The sequence below is a fragment of the Mytilus galloprovincialis genome, chromosome 3 (assembly GCF_965363235.1).
Source record: "Mytilus galloprovincialis chromosome 3, xbMytGall1.hap1.1, whole genome shotgun sequence".
Lineage (NCBI taxonomy): Eukaryota > Metazoa > Mollusca > Bivalvia > Mytilida > Mytilidae > Mytilus > Mytilus galloprovincialis.
The window spans coordinates 19,210,386-19,228,557 of record NC_134840.1 but is presented as its reverse complement, the minus strand read 5'-3'; the positions used below and the strand labels follow the sequence as shown (position 1 = coordinate 19,228,557).

Below are 18,172 nucleotides of genomic sequence, written 5' to 3'. Positions count from 1 at the left end.
AGTTGAAGGTACTGGTCATCTCATTCAAGGAACTTGGTATATTTGTATATTTCAAAATAACCAGACAGTAGGTGAAACATACAAAACACTTAATTTTATTTAGTGAATTAAATGGATACGAAAAATCAATATTAAGCACAATAATTCAATCAATTTTCATTTTCAATTTCTTGGACATGTAATATTTTTCATTCATGTATATATGCAACTTAATATAAATAAAAACTTTGACAATTATCTGAACTCTATACTAATTCATTGATTCCGTTCTTAGAAAAGCAACAGCTAAAGTTGATAAGACAATATGAAAAAAAAAGATCTAAAAAATTAATTCAACATCGTGCATATCAAATTTCTAGTTCCAGACGAATTTGGCACAAAATATAGTTCTTTTTCATGACAAAGTGATTTTTGTAAACTAATAGTTCCCCCTTTAACTAGCAGAGCGATTTTCATATTTAATTTTGTCACATTAAACAGGTAGCCAGTTACAATATTAACTGACGAACAAACATGTTCATTAAATCTACTTCATCTTATCTTTGGTTCATATTTGTCTAATTGGAAATCATACTACATTTATGTATATATAAGACTGGGAATTCCACTACAACCCCAGAAAAGAGGAACAAGAGAAGACAGGGGATTGTGTTATCTCATCAGAAGAAGACAGGAATTTTACGATCACCTCACGTACGATGTCCTTAAGAAGACTGGGAACTCCCACTTTAGAAGAAACAAAGAATAAGCAAGGAATTTCGCTAGCAACGCAGAGAAGATGTCTTTAAGAAGATAGCAAATTCTGCTATTTGGAGGAAGATGTCTTTAAGAAGATAGCAAATTCTGCTATCTGGAGGAAGATGTCTTTAAGGAGATAGCAAATTCTGCTATTTGGAGGAAGATGTCTTTAAGAAGATAGCAAATTCTGCTATCTGGAGGAAGATGTCTTTAAGAAGATAGCAAATTCTGCTATCTGGAGGAAGGTGTCTTTCAAAAACAGTGAATTTCCATATAACCTTATGGGATGTCTTATAGAAAACGGGGAATTCCAAAGATTTAAACAAAGATGCCGAGTAAGAACTTTTTAACAAGTGCAAGTAGAGATATGCATTGATTCCTGTTTCATGCCATATCTTTATTGCAATATGAATCAATAATTCAATTCTCGACTCACACTTAAAGTTCGTAGTAGGCAGCAATCGACAGTTTATCACCTAATTCGTTTCTTGTTTTTTTTCTTCTTCTTTTGTGTTGTTTAAGGATTCAAATATTCTTTTATTATCCGAAATGTTCGTTTACTCCGAATTCATTTTCTGAACTTAATTTAATCTGCAGATTTTAATGGCTGGAGAAACCCTTCACAGTTACCTCAATATAAATATAAGGAATTGTGCTATATATATGGTTCCCAATGAGACAACTATCCACAAAGATCAAATTAAGTGGATGTAAGCAATTGTAGGCAATCGTTCAACCTTCAACAAGGAGGAAGATGCATACGGTATAGTCGGCAGGTATTAAAGGCCAAGATATGAAATATCTGAAACAATTCAATAAAGCAAACTCACGGCCTAATTTAGAGCAAAACATTTTACAAACACAAATATGATAGACATGAACCAACGATAACCACTGAACTAGAGTATCCTGACTTGGGACAGGCACATATAGAATGTGACAGGGTTAAACATGCTTGAAGGCACCAACCCTCCACTTGATGTAAAAGTACATCACAATGAAATACTATAAAAATCAATGGAAAGGCCCTTAAATCAGCCCATAACAAAACAGAAAAATACATATAACAAAAAAACAGACCGGAAGTAGCCGGGTATTGATACATCCCTTATAACAAAGAAAGACACGAAGTGCAGATCAGATCTGCGAGTACTTTCAGTTACTAGCAGCTATGTCAAAGCCAATAATAACTAATACTGTTCATGTATCTAAGACTAAGCCGTTTTTTTTAAAGACTGAAAACTGTTTTCTGGGTGCTAAAAGGAATTGCAATGGTGTAAAAAAAGAGAGAGATTTTCCTTGTCTCAGAAACATAACGACCTAGTATTTCTATCAATATAATCAGAGAACTTGTCTCTTGAAACAAGTACTGAAAACAGCATAACAGTGTTTCACGGTTGTATAGTATTGTCATCGTATTTCATTAGTACGTTCGATTAGAATCTCAGAGATAGTTTTCATATAATGTCATTCAATAATAATTTGTATCCCCTGATTAAACCACAGACAAAATATCCCACTCGTAAATGCGCGATGAAGAGATATATGGCTATTAAACGCATGTAATCGAGTTTCCTATTTGGTTATACCTTATAGAATTGGTTATACCTTATAGAATTAGATGTAAATTTCCATATAAAATAAAAGTGTGTAAAAAAGATATTGCTCATAAAAGCGAGTATAATTTCATTGCTTATGAAGAAGATTGCAGTGATTGTATTTTCATAAAGTTTATGTCTAGTAACTATTATGCGGTCTGATAATGAGATACATAATTTCTGAAAGTATCAGGTTTACCATGTTTGCGTGTTATCCCAAAGAGGGCCCCTTCTTAATCGTTGGTACCTGTTTTTTGTTGTTGTTGGTTTTTGTTGTTGTATTGATTATAGATTGTTGAACTCATCGACCTTTTAGGCCATGGTATTTTTTCTAACGACCCTGGTCAGCATTGTAATCTATACAAGTTCATGTTGGTTGTCAAATTTTGTTTCACTTGCATATTAATTCACTACTCATAATTTCTAATATTGTGATATTTTTAAGTAATAGACCAACACTACATAAAGGAGATAGCTGTAATTGTATCTGAAGTGGACGTCAATCGGTATTTAATTGTCACAAATTGAGTTTTTGGTCGTTTTTCTTTTCCCCCACGGCCTTCAACAATGAGCAAACCGCATACCGCATAGTCAGCTATAAAAGGCCACAAAATAACAAAAAATGTTAATCAATTCAAACGAGAAAACTAGCAAAACAAAAAATGAAGAAAAAAAATGTTGGCAACAAACGAAAACCAATGAATTACAGGCTCCTCACTTAATTTATTATGATTCTTGCACATGTTTTTATATTGAAAAAAAGTGGAAAGGGATTAATATAAGTTGCAAAACTTGTTTCCCAATCCACTATAAATAAATATGTTTAAACTAAATTGAAAAAAAAATGTGCAAACGATTTATTGAACGTATTAGTAGGACCTATTTCCCCTTGTTTTTACCATTTTGCATGATATTTATCCTGGATCAATGATGTTTATTATCAATAATTTAATAACGAAAAGCATATTTAAAGATGATTAGAAATTATTCCTAATTATATGTTATTATGCGACGTCTTATGACTTCATTATCGTTGCGAGTTTTTTTATTTAACAAGGTGAATAACAACTTTCTACAGAAATGGTCAATGCAGTCTCTAATTCAAATTGTCTTGGGGACATTTTCAGTAAAATTAGCTAAAATACCATCCGTTCTTGCAGCAAAAAAAAACAACATAAGCGGTATCTGTTTAAACCTCAGAGAATGTACGTGGATACCTAAAGCGGATCCTTGCTTAATTTGGTTGGCGGGAGATGTAGCTTGAAGAATTTTGTTTTGAAATAGAAAAAAAAATCATGTCACACTATGACTATGGTTCATTTTATTTTTACTTTGTTAGCTTTGAACTAAAAAGGTTAAAAAGTTAATGAAAAAAACAAAAAACAAAAAAAAAAAAAACAAAAAAACACTTCACATGTTCCTATATTTCTTACAGGCTAGGTGCTATAGATTATAGTTTTAAAGGCTGCCTTCAATGAGTGAGTGACAAGTTTCGTCAGATAAAGGTGGATGACCACAGCAAGACTTGAACCATCATATGTATTAAACGGTATACAAAGGGGAAAGCTATACAATCTAACCTGAAACACATTGTTGCATTGTCGATTGCATAGCATCATCAGCATTGGCCAATATTACAAATAACCTACATATATTTAGGCCTAGTATGTGTTAATGTACATCAATTGGCAGGGTAGGATATGCGGATGGACCGTGAGAAAAAACAAGATGCCGAATGATTTCCGATGAGACAACTCTTCACAAGAGACTAAATGACACAGGAATTAACAACTATAGGTCACCGTACCTGGGACAGTAATGATACAGTACATCATAAGCACAAACTAGAAAAATAACTTGAAAAATGCTGAACTCATCAGATGGATACTATACAAATATATCATGCTTACAAGGGGTATTTGCCAAACATACCGGTTGAGAGGTAGAAATTTCACGAGCCGTTAGGCGAGGGAAATTTGATTACCTCGAAACTGGTATGTTTGGCAAATACCCCTTGTAAGCATGATATAATTGGTTAATTCCACCGAATGTTCCACCTCAGAAAGTTTATTATAATCAGGTATCATATGAAATTTCGACTTGAATGTATAATTTTTGTATACACTGCATCTGTGTTATTTGCGCAGTCAAATTGCATTGACCGTATAATCATTTCGTATCATTTTTTTATGTACAGTCACTGACTGTATATATATCTCCCTTTTTATGATAATAATCTGGTTCTCGGCTGACTACTACACTTTGTTCATCAGTTTCAGTGACGCGTAATACGAGTGGATTCCAGTTTTATGTGACCGGTTGACAATTCGTTTCCGTTGAGTTTTATTTATGACGTCACGGAATTTTTACGTCATTCGGTCCAAATTCAATAATGATGCTTTTTATCCTAAATATTCCATCTGGAACCATGAATTTGTCATATTAGAATAGAAATAATTCCTCGAGTTATTTTTAGACATGGTATTCCCCATCTGCCAGGTATTTACTAGCAAATACCCCGGCACATGGAATTCCCTAACGGCAAATACCCCGGCAGAGATAAGAAAATCTCAATATATAGAAAGTGGTGAAAAATACCATGTTTCTCATCCAATCAAAATACAGCATTATTACATAAGGTGGAATTAAAATAGAAATTCATCTGACAAAAACACAAATGGACGTGGCCGGGTACTGGTACATCTCAACAACAAAAATACTACATTTAAGTTCAAGACGATAACAAATAATTAAAAAAAAAAACATGAATCTATGACTAAATTATCAACAGTTCACATCCAACATCCTATGGATTTAGTGTAAAGACGCCATAAACAGTCGAACATTATTTACAGCTATATTGGCTAAAAAGTAAAACCAGGATTGCCTGATCAACACAGCACCTAGCTACAAACCCTGTCGATGATATTCTGATGTTATAACTGTTAGAAACATTGGACAATCAGACTAGATGAGATTCACATATTTTCGTCACGTTTCAATAAATCTCTTGTATTGCAGAAATACCTCTGAAATGATTTTTATAAAATATATAGTGTCGTTACCACACACAAACAAATAATTATGTTCAGTTGTTTTACGCAATATGATATGTTGAAATACGTGATCCGTGAATGTAACAAATTTAATATAAAATCCTGTTTCACGCAAACATGAACATTCTGAGTATGTTCGAGTGAATGAATATGTATCAGAATTTAGGTAAACCAAGTACACTTCATTTGATTAACGTAATGAAAAATTGTGTAATACTGTACACGAAATTGACAGCTAATCTCCATTTTGTAAGCAAGTTAAATTACGGTATGTGAAATAATTTTTTTCCAGACCACTTTTATGTCATCAAAATTAAGTTTTAAGAAAGCTTTTTAAGCACATGTCTGATAAAACCAAATTTAAAAGTCGACAATAAAAAAGAAGAGTACAAAAAAAAGATTAGGGAGGTTTAAAAATCGTGAATACAAGATATAGAAAATGCAAATCAATACAGTATCATATAAGCCCAAATCATATATTTATATATATGTTTATTCAATGACAATGAAAAAGAAAGTGTCACCACTCCAGTGATGATAAATTCTGCATTTTCAAATTGTACTTGCATTATTTTTGATATTGATATTTTTTTTATTTTCTGCAAATTTAAGTCTACAACGTATTAAATTTTGTCAATATTTAAGAAACACATTTTTAACAGACAAACCAGATGATTCACAAAAAAAGCTGAGAGCTTAGGTTGCCTATTTGTCGTCATCTTATCCCCATGGTTACTTAGCCATTCCCCATTTTTTTAAGCAATTACAATAGGTACTGGTTTGTGAGGTTTCGAGCATTGAGTGAAGTTTGTTTTGATGGCAGATCTTTGATAAACTCTGATAAATTTATTTGTTCATGACTCTAGTTATACAATATATATGTATATTGTTGAAGAACGTATGCTGTTTCCATTGTGTATTTTATGGGGCGCTGTCTCATTGACGTTCACCAAATAACTGTTTTATTCATAGTGTTGCTTTAAAGATTCTGCATTTTCTTTCATGGAAATTCTGTTCTGAACGGAACGATTCCGATGTGTACACACTAAATAATGGGAAGGTTACACAATACACACATTTTTAGTTTTCTCTGGCTTTAGCTTAGCATCAATACTTTATTATCTCATTTCTGTCTAGAATTTGGAATTGTTCAGATTTCTAATCGAAATCGTTTAAAACGAAGGGGTTATCATTATCCAACTTTTAAAGCTTTTTACCATTACATCTGTAAATAGATTTTCATTCATTTACACGACCCGAGTATATCTAACAGTTTATATATATCTTAATTTTTTTTTTTACAAACACATGATATTTACAGATGCAAGTAAAATGTTGAGCTTACTGAACCAATGCTTCGAATTTCGAAATATTTTCGAGATTTTTGACGTAAAATATACGACAGCAGCTAAATCACTGTTACTCGGGAACAGAGGAGGGACAACAGCAGAGTTAATGAGCAATTATATTTTGCTATCAATTATCTTTAGAGCAAGATGAATCATATCCTGAGTTGGTAACATATTGTTAGATCACTAACTACTATTAATTGGTGGGGAGGTTGTCATCAAAGACTAGTCTTCAACACATAAATGCTTGTGATAATTGGGTTAATTTCGTTGCGTTGCTGTCCGACACTAGCTATTATTATGCAAATTGCAGTAAAAAACAGATAATCAAAATCTCGTCAATTCATTATTTTAACGTATCTTTCTTTTGACTGACAATTCCCATGCTTGTTTGACAGGACGAAGCTCGGCAGACGACAAACACCAATGGCTTCAGTCTGACTTAAGATGTTAATTCAATAAGGAATTTCAAATCAATCATTATAAGCATAAGAAACTATAAATAACATAAATTTATCATTTTTATTTCTCCCTCTTTACCAATTTTGACTTGTATTACCGACAACCTTTGCATTCACTATGGATATACATCCAAAAAAAAATATAAGAAATTAAGCATATCAAATTATACGATTGTGCTAAAAAAATAGATTTTCTATGACAGTACTAAGTATTAAACACAAGAAGAAAACAACTCGACAGATAGGTCTGATTTCATGAGTTACAAGTATGCAATAAAATTTTACGCGTTTCTTTAACACAAATGAAATATTCTAATACAATGCTATAAGAAATGTTTCTTAACTTTTAATCCTCAATAATTTTCTTGACATTTGGTAGATTAAATGTTTTAATTCTTTAACTTCATGTTGGTATTTTACTGTCTTACTGCCTGAAGGAATTTTAATACAAATGAATTTTTAATAGCAGCAATCAGCCTGTCTAAAGCAAAGTTTTTATGAAATTAAACTACATACACTTTTGTCACAAGATACAAGGTATTACCTGGCAAAAATAAAACCACCGTGGGAAATTGTCTTACCTGTAAAACGTAGGTTAATTTCAACTTCAGTAATGACACGCTAATTCCACCTTTTGTCTGTTAATTTGTGATATAGATATCTCGCACTGCAACAAGTCTCTTATTAATATTTTGGTCAAGTCAACTGGTTGTTAAATTTGCATAATTAGTAAATAACCGATTTTTCTTTTTCTCAGTCATATGTAAATTAATTCAACATAAAGTTCACAAAAGTGATGTAGAGCTCGGCCAACACTGAACACGATTTCTTATTACACCGTTTTCTACTCGGCGCTTTTGTTGTTTAGTGAAAGAGGAAAAAAGTATAACTCCAGCAGAGAATAAAAAACTACGTATAAAATTAATTACCTCTGACTTTGATAAATAAACGGTTTTCCAGAGTTCCTCTCAGTGAATTGGTTCCTAAATAATTAACAGGTTTACACTTCGAGCTTAGGTTTTATATATATATCACAAAAGAAAACTGTAACGTACTCAGTTTGTGTCCACAATAAGTCAGTCCAGAAGTTAAGAAAGTACTCTCTGTCAGGCAATCTGAAAAGAATACAACTATATAATATTGATTTGTAATAAACATCCAACACTATGCAGTCTTAATTATACAAAATTGACAAAAAATAATTAAAAGTTTCATTGTTTGAAGTCAATAATGTACTCTTTTTGCAGTAAATCTAAACATAAAACACAATCTATTAACACAAAGTAAACATCATTACAGTTTTATCTAAACGGAATTAAAACTTGTTATTGTGTTCACTAGCGGCACATTTTGTACATTTCATTTGAATTTTATCGAATTTGTATCTAAACCTTTTGGTCAGGTGAGTCAGTTTGGTGTTACTAAAAGCTTTCCATAATTGCTGTGTCATTCATTTACTATCTATCAATCTACACCGAGGGCAAAATTGTCCGCAAAGTCAAGTTACACAATGTTTACGAAATAGTACAAATGTTTATAAACTAATTAAATTTCTACAATAGGTCATATCTATCAAACTTTCCCAAGTGGACATCATGAAATAACTTTAAATCGTAGGTGCCGAATAATTATGCAATACTTATGAAATCTAATTTTTGTAACTGTTACAGGCAGAAATTGATTGAAATAGACAAGATGAAGCGATATCTCATTTAAACCGGACAACAATGATTGAAATACAGATGTATGGATTTCAATTTTAAGATTATGTTCCCTTCAAGAAATATTCAATCAATCAAAATATTTCCCTAGTTAACTGTAAGACAGATTGCTGCAGACTCGTAGCATTTCACGCATTTGAATTGATCAAGAATTCCGTTTACGATAAAAGAAAAAAAAGTTTAACTTCGTAATGGTTAAAATGGTTCAAAATCTTCAAATTTCGTTAAACTGACGACCTTTTATTTGAATTACCATAAATCCAACTATATCGTATATCATAGGCGCTGATATAAGGGTTACTTAGAACAGATACATCCAACTATATCGTATATAGGCGCTGATATAAGGGTTACTTAGAACAGATACATCCAACTAAATCGTATATAGGCGCTGATATAATGGTTACTTAGAACAGATACATCCAACTATATCGTATATAGGCGCTGATATAATGGTTACTTAGAACAGATACATCCAACTATATCGTATATAGGCGCTGATATAATGGTTACTTAAAACAGATAAATGTACATTTACTATATGTATTATGATGCAACACTGAAGCTTAAACTTTCGGACTCATTGCAATCTCAGGGTAACACTGGCTGTAAGGTGACAGGATTCTCTAGTAAACCAATTTGAACAGAAACAGCTTTTCGCTTTAACAAAAACAGGAAGAAACTTGCAGAAATTCAGATATTTTTTTTTTAGTCAAAAAGCAATTTTAAAAACGTGGACGAAATCGGTTCCTACTTTTTAACCACTTATATGGTACTGCTGATGTTGTACTGTAAGTCATGTGTATCAGGAGTCTGTTCTTTTGCTGTTGTAAATTTGGTATGTAAAGAATGAACATGAAGCCGTATTTTTGCCATTGAATTCAAAAAATTAATTCATTTAAAATAGCTAATTTTTTCTTATCCGTCAGACTTCTTGCATTTAAGAAAGTGGCTTACATTTTTCAACTTTTAGATAACGTTGACATCACAAATGACAGTTTTCAACACAAAAATGAGCCTACGAGGTGTTATTTTCACAAAGCATGTAGCTTAACAATCAACATTCTGAATTGACAGAACATCGTCATATTGCTTTATCGATAAAACTTTGAAAGGATCGAACAATTGTGTAGGACCATGTAATCCTTATACTTCTGTTAGCCTTTTTTCATAACATACGTATATGCATCTGTCGTGATGTTCATAACGAGGGGGAACCTTCCATAAGTTGCATTCGATGAAGTCATCAGCACTGAAAAGTTGTCCGGGTTGCACTGATTTTATGCGACCGTCTTTCAAGTAGTGTAAACTTTTAAAGTATTTGAAAGTAGCAATTTTATATACGTCTTTAGATCACTTAATTGAAAATCAGATTAAAAATAAACTTTTAGGCAAAACAAAAAACAACAACAACAACAACAAAAAAAACAAACAAAAAATATATAATATATATTATTAAAAATCTAATGAAATAGAAAATTTAAGCATTTCCATTTTAACTTGATCGCGGACCAAAAAACGTTTCTAGTTGTCCAGATTCTGATTTGATAGGAAAGCGCTAGCATTATCTTTTCCCCCTCAAACCAATATTGTTTTTTTCCCCATAGTAAGCATTGCAGTAAGTACAACAGTATCGATCAATCGATAAGTAAGTTCCTCATTACGATCTCCTTTTAAGCACATTTTTCATAACTGTTTTAGCCACTTTGTTTACATTGCATCGTTGCAGATTGATTTGCTATCCTTGACTGATCTTTATGTATAACAATATTTCATCTTGACGTAATATTGAAATAAGCAAAAAAGTGATCATTTGAAATTGAAATGTCTGAATGATAAGAACCACCATAGCGAATACAAACATTTGTTTCATATAAATATTTATCTCTTTTATGACATATAGATAATAATTTGTAATATATGACATGTATAGTGTCGGGATTGCAGTAAACTTATTTCTAAGTATGAAAATATAGATAAATATAAGCATGCACCTTTACAGAAAGAGTGTCAAATTACAGTTTTAGTTTAAGTGCGTTAAACATGAGTGGTGAATTCTCAATATAATGAAGTTTTACAGAAAAGGACAATTTTCTCCTGAAGTTGTTTACTCTCATGTGCGAAATTAGAAAGTTGTTGAAAAATCTGTTGGAATTTTACTAATTCCCCAAGACTCATCTGCTTTGCAACTATTTCAATGGTTTTATTAATATCAATAGCATAATAATGAATTCAATGCTAACCATTGTTGTAGGAGACTTTTGATACAACATTGCAAGTGTGCAGGTTTTTTTTTAAAAGAAAACATATTGCATTGAAGGACAAATTTACCAAACGGAAACAATACATAGTTTTACTTCCGATATCATTTTAGTTTTGATTAAGAATGTCTTTCCTGTTCATTTTTAAGAAAAATACAAGAACATTTTCCAAAAACCAATCAAAGTTGCAGTTTTGCGCCGTCTTCTGACAATGATTAGTTCGTTAAGACATTGATAATTTGCGTTCCATGTTTTGAAATACGCCAAGTAACGTAATAAAAAATAAACTCAAAATACACAAAGTAGATGTTAATTCTTTTATTGATTGAAATACATTTTAAAATAAAAATGGCCCCGATGTGAATTAAATATAGGGGAAATCGGCCATACCAGATATCTCTTTAATTTTAAAGTCTTTATTTGATAACCATTTGAAGAATAGCATTTCACTAGTAATACATATAATGTACCTAAATCAATCGTGTTGGACATTTCTATAACAGTTGTATGCAAATTTATTCTCTCAACTTTTCAGACTCGGGAAGATTTAACATAAAAAGTTTGCGACAAACAGAATATGCAAAACGTCACAATATAACACAAAAGTGTAACTTGAAACAGTTGTACAAGTTCAGTCAAAACATTAAATTTATTTTTTTAAAAACCTGTCATACTACATGTATAAAATTAAAATGATGTTTAATGTACAAATGTTTTCACACATTATATGTTTAAATGTACTTACTTCATACCTGTATGTAGACATTATAAATTAGTTGTCCAAACTTATATTTCATAACATATCTATGAACTTTGGTTTTCGTATTAAAATGTCCAAGAAAATCGACACCAGCACAAATCAATAGTATAAAGTAGTGTGAAAGACACAACTTCGCGGACAATTGTCAAATTTGATATTTTGTTTTCAGGTGAGAAAACAGGTAAAACAGGGTTATTTTATTATTTTGATTTATTTTATGAGACAGCAGACGATGAAATCCCATCCAATGAAATGACGCGTGAATTGTTAATAGTAGAGTATTCATGCGTGAACATAACTGTCCAAAAATACTTGTAAACATGATTTTAAAGTTTTATTTGTAAAGAAAGTAAATATGCTTATGCAAATCACTGGACTTAATCTCCTCCATTAAACAGATCTAGGGTACAATTAAATGTTGATTAAAATCTCCATTACAGGATCTTACAGTCGATAGTGTTAAAATTTCATTTGAATGTTTTAGTTTTAAACTGCATCTTATTCTTATTTATAGAATTTAAGACTTACCATGCCTAAAGTTTGTTGTTATATCTCGAATTTCAATTGTAATTGTACCATTCTAAATTCAATAGTTAATAATATTAGACAAACACAATGAAAATTTTCAAACAAAGCTTATATCACATAGAAATTTGAAAAACGGACATTTAAAGTAATTTTAAACATCTGTTGAATGACTTTAGGAACAGTTTTAAAATCAATGTCATTCATGCCATCAAGATAACGTTTCAACCATTTTGTATTATTTTAACAATGACTTTTGAAGAAAAAAAAACCGTTAAATTAAACCTTTCTGAAGCAATGTTATCAATACCAATCACATATTCATGAATTTTAATGTCGTCAACAATTTTAAGTTACAAATGAAATAACTAGGAAATTTGCATTATGAGGACAGGTTTTCATTCTTAAGGTAGATGGGGTGTCTAAATTATAATCCATAGAATCTTTTAATAATTTGCCAAAATGTAGTTCATATCCTGCTTGTTTAAAAACATTAATAAAAAGAATGGGTCACCGGACTTATTTTCACGCTACAGGTTGTTCAAAATTGTAAAGATTTTGTATAGATTATGCATGGAAAACCCATTTTTCCGCCATAAAACGCAAACCACACCATAGAATTTTGAGATAAAATATGAGAAGATAGCTTCAATATTATGCTTTCAGATAAGAAAAAGAAAAAATGGGGTCACCGGACTCGTTTTATTGCTACATGTAAAAATGGGTAAATTCCTAACACATTCTATTGTAAAAGTAACACTATCTGGATTATCTGCCCTTGCATTTGAGTTGCTTCCCCTTATTTGACAAAGTTGGAAAAAAATTAATCAAACAACAGAATTCTTATTTTTGTAAAATACAATCATAAATATGATCAAACATGGCATTTTCTATATTAAAATGAAAATTCTTACACATGAATTACCTACTATTATAAAAATTTGCACATTTCATCAAAGATCTAGACCTTGTTTTCTAGTATTTCAAAATCCAAGATGGAGGAAGACACCCTATCTACCTTAAGCACAAAAAAACACACTTCTCTTTGCACTTTATGTAAAATAAATATAAAAAGCACACATTACATATCAGTTTTGTTATTTGTAGTGTTGTATTTTTATGCCCCACATATTGGACCGTAACATTGGGGTTGAAACTCTAGTTTGGCATTAAAAGTGGAAAGATCATATCAAAGTGAACATGTGTACTAAGTTTAAAGTTGATTGTACTAGTCTCCAACTTCAAACTTATCTTAACCAAAATCTTTAAGGGCATACGATACAGTTTTGAACCTGTATTTACAAGTTGATGAAAATTTGCATATAGGCTATTTTTTACCTCCTTAAATCAAATATGTAATAAAAAATATACCTTCATGAGCTACTTTTTGAGTAAAATGAGTTTGAAATTTTGTATATTTGCTCAAAATTCAGATTTGTGTCCGTATTTTCTTTTTCGAAAGAAAGACATAACTTTTTTGTTTTAAAAGATAAACACAAAATGTGTTTTGTTAAATAATCGGTAATTTCTGTATTTTATAAGTATCATTAAAAATTATGCAATTTTTATTCCGAAATAACTCTATATTTATCAAATGTTCATGGATAGAGGAAAAAACGTCATTTTTTGCTGCATGTTTATCAAAATTGAAAAAATTGCGCTATTTACAGTTTTATAAAATTTGGGTCACATAATCTCCTTGCAAAATGAAACAAATTGCTGTTTTAAAAAATAGGGGTCCATGAACTAGTTTTCAAATTAAATCAGTTTGAATGATAAAAATCAGTCGAAAAATGCATCTTTTCCCGATATGTCACAGTTTGACGTCGCGAAAATAACATTTTACGTTAGCAACGTCATTACCTTCCCTGTAACTGTATCGTATGCCCTTAACCTGGAGCGGGATAGACGAACGGACGGACGGACGAACAGACGGTTCGACGAACGGACGGACGCACAGTTCGAAAATCATTATGCCCCACAATAACTCGTTCGTTCTATTGGACAAAACTGAGGTTGCATGAACACTTCCCTACATATGATTTATTTGGAATATAAAATATCAATTATGAAACAAGACAACAACTATTCGACTATCAAAACAGAACGTGCGTAGTGCACTTTTATTGCATCGTTTCCTAAGTTTGTGGAAACATCACTGAACATAAGACATTATAATATACAGACAATCCAATCATACAATAAAGTGGTTTTTAACGAGCAAATGGATTTGTTCCTATACCCGTAGACAAGTAGCAGCTTCGGTGTCAGTCGTAATGAAGATAAATTGTTTTAGCCAGACAGATATCATTTCTGCAGTATAGAACACAGCTACTTAAGGGAAAAAATAAGTTAATTGTTCATAAGATTTTGGTTTCATACATAAAAATCAAAGACCAATTGTATAATCTCGTCATAATAATGACAACCATTGTCATATGCTACTTTGTTTTAAAATAAACACTGAGCAATCATTTAATCTCGATTTCAGTGTTAATTGATATCTTGACGTCAAGTATTAGGTACTCCTATGGGTACAATCTAAATACCTTGTTTACTTCTTATAATAAAAAACACATCAATATAAATAGGGAGATATGGTATGTTGCCAATTAGACATATATCCACCAAAGTTCAAATCAAGTAGATGTAAGCAGTTATAGGCAACCGTACGGCGTTCGGCAATGAGAAAAACCCCATACCTCATAGTCGGCTATCAAAGGGCCTGACATGAAAAGTATGAAACAATTCATTTGAGAAAATTAACGTCCTAATATATAACAAAACAATTATGACAGGCATGAACCAACGACAACCAATGAAATACAGGTTCCTGGCTTAGGACAGGCACACACATAATGTTGTGGGGTTCAACATGTTTGAGGTACCAATCCTCCTTTGACCTGGGACATTGGTGTAAAGACACGACATAAAAACAGTATATAAAAATCAGTTGGAAAGGGATTAACTCATGAGATTGAAACAAACAAAGCAGAAAAAAACATCTAACAAAACCACAGGCTGGATGTGGCAGGGTATTTATACATTCATTAAAATAGACACACAGTACAGATTTGGGAGTACTCAAAATTACTGACAACTAATTAAAAGTTAACTTTTAAAAACTATCTTTTATGTAAGACTAAAATACCAATCAGTACACATTCCACATCCACTGGATTTGGTGTCAAGATTTCATTAACAGTCAGAGAAAAACATAACCTTGTGCATTCCAAAGTATAGGTGTCGACAGATTGGAGAAGCATGAATGTATACATAAGAGTTAAAAAAAAGTATGTACATGTAGTGTGGTTTTAATTTTATGATAACAAAATCTAATAGTTGTACCAACTAGAGGCTCCAAGAAGCCTGTGTCACTCACCAGATAGTTTTATTTACAATTGATACATAAATCAATGCAACCGTTATACTCTTGCTTTAGTTTCAGAGATATAAGCCACAAACTGCATTTTACCCCTATATAGATATAAGAAGATGAGGTATGAGTGCCAATATGACAACTCTCCATCCAAGTCACAATTTGTAAAGAAAACTATTATAGGTCAAATTACGGTTTTCAACACGGAGCCTTGACTCACACCGAACAACAAGCTATAGAGGGTTTGTGGCTTGCTGTTAGGTGTGAGATGCTTTGAGTAGTCTCTGATCTGTTCGCATGTTCTATTTTTAGCCATTTCGGCCATGTTGTTTGGCAGGCATGGTCATCGAATACCCTAATGATAATTGTGACAAAGTTATGTTAAATTTGTCTATGTAGTTTCAGATATTCTGATATCGGGCTCGGACTTCTCTTAAACTGAGTTTTACTGTGCGTATTAGTGCGTTTGTTTTTCTACATTGGCTAGAGGTATAGGGGGAGGGTTGGAATATAAAAAAAAAACATGTTTAACCCCGCCGCAATTTTGAGCCTGTCCCAAGTCAGGAGCCTCTGGCCTTTGTTAGTCTTGTATGATTTTTAATTTTAGTTTCTTGTGTATAATTCGGAGTTAAGTATGACGTCCATTACCACTGAACGTGTATGCTTATTTGTTTAGGGGCCAGCTGAACAACGCCTCCGGGTGCGGGAGTTTCTCGCTACATTGAAGACCCATTGGTGGCCTTCGTCTATTGTCTGCTCTATGGTCGGGTTGTTGTCGCTTTGACGCATTCCCAATTTCCTTTCTCAATTTCATCAGATGAGAATATAACAAACATTTAAAAAAAAATGCTAAAAATTGAATGCAAATGCAATAATTCCTTAAAAGGTCAATTGACAATTTTGTTCATTTGACTTATTTATAGATTTTACTTTGCTGAACAGTATTGCTGTTTACAGTTTAATTCTATTTATAATAATATTCAAGATAAAAATCAAAAACTAAAAAAAATCCTTAAAATCGCCAATTAATCGGCAGCAACACAACAACGTGTTGCCTGATTTGTCTGAAAATAGCAGGTCAGATAGATCTTAACCAAATGAACAATTTTACCGACAAATAGATTTGCTCGAAATGCTTTAGTTTCAGAGATAATAGCTTAAATCTGCATTATTATCCTTATGTTCTTTTTTAGCCACGTCAGTCATGTTGGTTGGCTGGCGAGGTCATCGGACACATTTTTAAACTAGATACTCGAGTTGTCTTTGCAGTTTCAGATGTAAAAGATTACAAAAATTAACGAACAATTGTTAAAAATTGAACTTAAAAGGCGATAACTCTTGAATAGGTTAATTGACAATTTTGGTTATATTTGACTTATTTAGTCATGTCGACTTATTTATGGATCTTACTTTGCTGAACATTCAGCTACGTACAGTTTATCTCTATCTATGATAATATTCAAGATGATAACAAAAATATGCAAAATTTCTTCCTAGATATTACTTATTCAGGGGCAGTAAACTAACAAAGGTTTGTCTAATTCGTGTGAAAATTTCATGGCAGATAGATGTTAACCTGATGAACACTTTACTTCAGTCAGATTTGCTCTAAATGCTAAATAGTTTCGAAGAAATAAGCCAAAACTGCATTTTACCCCTATGTTCTATTTTTAGCAATGGCGGCTATGTTAGTTGGCAAGCAGAGTCTATGGACACAACTATAAAACTAAATACCCCAATGGAGATTGTGACCAAGTTTGGTTAAATTTGGCCCTGAAGTTTCAGAGGAGAAGATTTTTGTAAAAGTTCACGGACGACGACGACGTCGACAGACAACAAGTGATGAGGAAAAATTCACTTGGCCAATTGAGCTTGAAGAGCTAACAAAACTAATATTCAAAGATTTAATTCAACCTTTTAGAGTACGTTTATTTTAAGGATCGATTAGTTTACCCCGGATCTAATTCAATTTCCGGGCGCAGTAAACAACATCGCCGTAAACATTAAGATGTGCTATTCCGTTTGAAATAAGTTTTTTTTTTTTAGATAAGAATAGGTATTTCTAGCTTTAACTGTTCCATACTGGTGGAAAAGTCAAACTCTTCAAAGAATATGTTCGCTTTGCAGATAAGAAAAGCATCGATCGAATTATGGAGACTACGCATACTGGTGTAAATGATAATTCCGGAACACGAAGGCACATACACCCTTATTCTTATGTCAGTCTATTGTTCTGACTGTAGTTTATACTGCAAGTAGTTGTGTTTATTTCCAAAATATAGTAACACAGCTATATTTTGTGCAATGTCACACTTTTCCCACAA

The 18,172-nt window shown here is 32.0% G+C and overlaps 1 protein-coding gene across 13 annotated transcripts in view; it reads right to left on the bottom strand.

Annotated features, from left to right (window-relative positions):
- LOC143067345 (protocadherin alpha-4-like) overlaps positions 1-12,137 on the bottom strand; it is a 45,992-nt gene extending 33,855 nt beyond the window's left edge. The window contains exons 1-3 of one of the 13 annotated variants that reach the window (XM_076240527.1): positions 11,930-12,137; positions 7,784-8,317; positions 5,252-5,365 (exon numbers count right to left, since the gene is read on the bottom strand). The gene's annotated coding sequence lies outside the window, so the exon portion shown is untranslated. Of the gene's footprint in view, positions 1-5,251; positions 5,366-7,783; positions 8,318-8,499; positions 8,516-8,593; positions 8,609-11,929 lie in introns of those variants that run through there. The other 12 variants (XM_076240528.1, XM_076240537.1, XM_076240525.1 and 9 more) reach the window with 12 other exon arrangements.
- Positions 12,138-18,172: the final 6,035 nt, after the last annotated feature.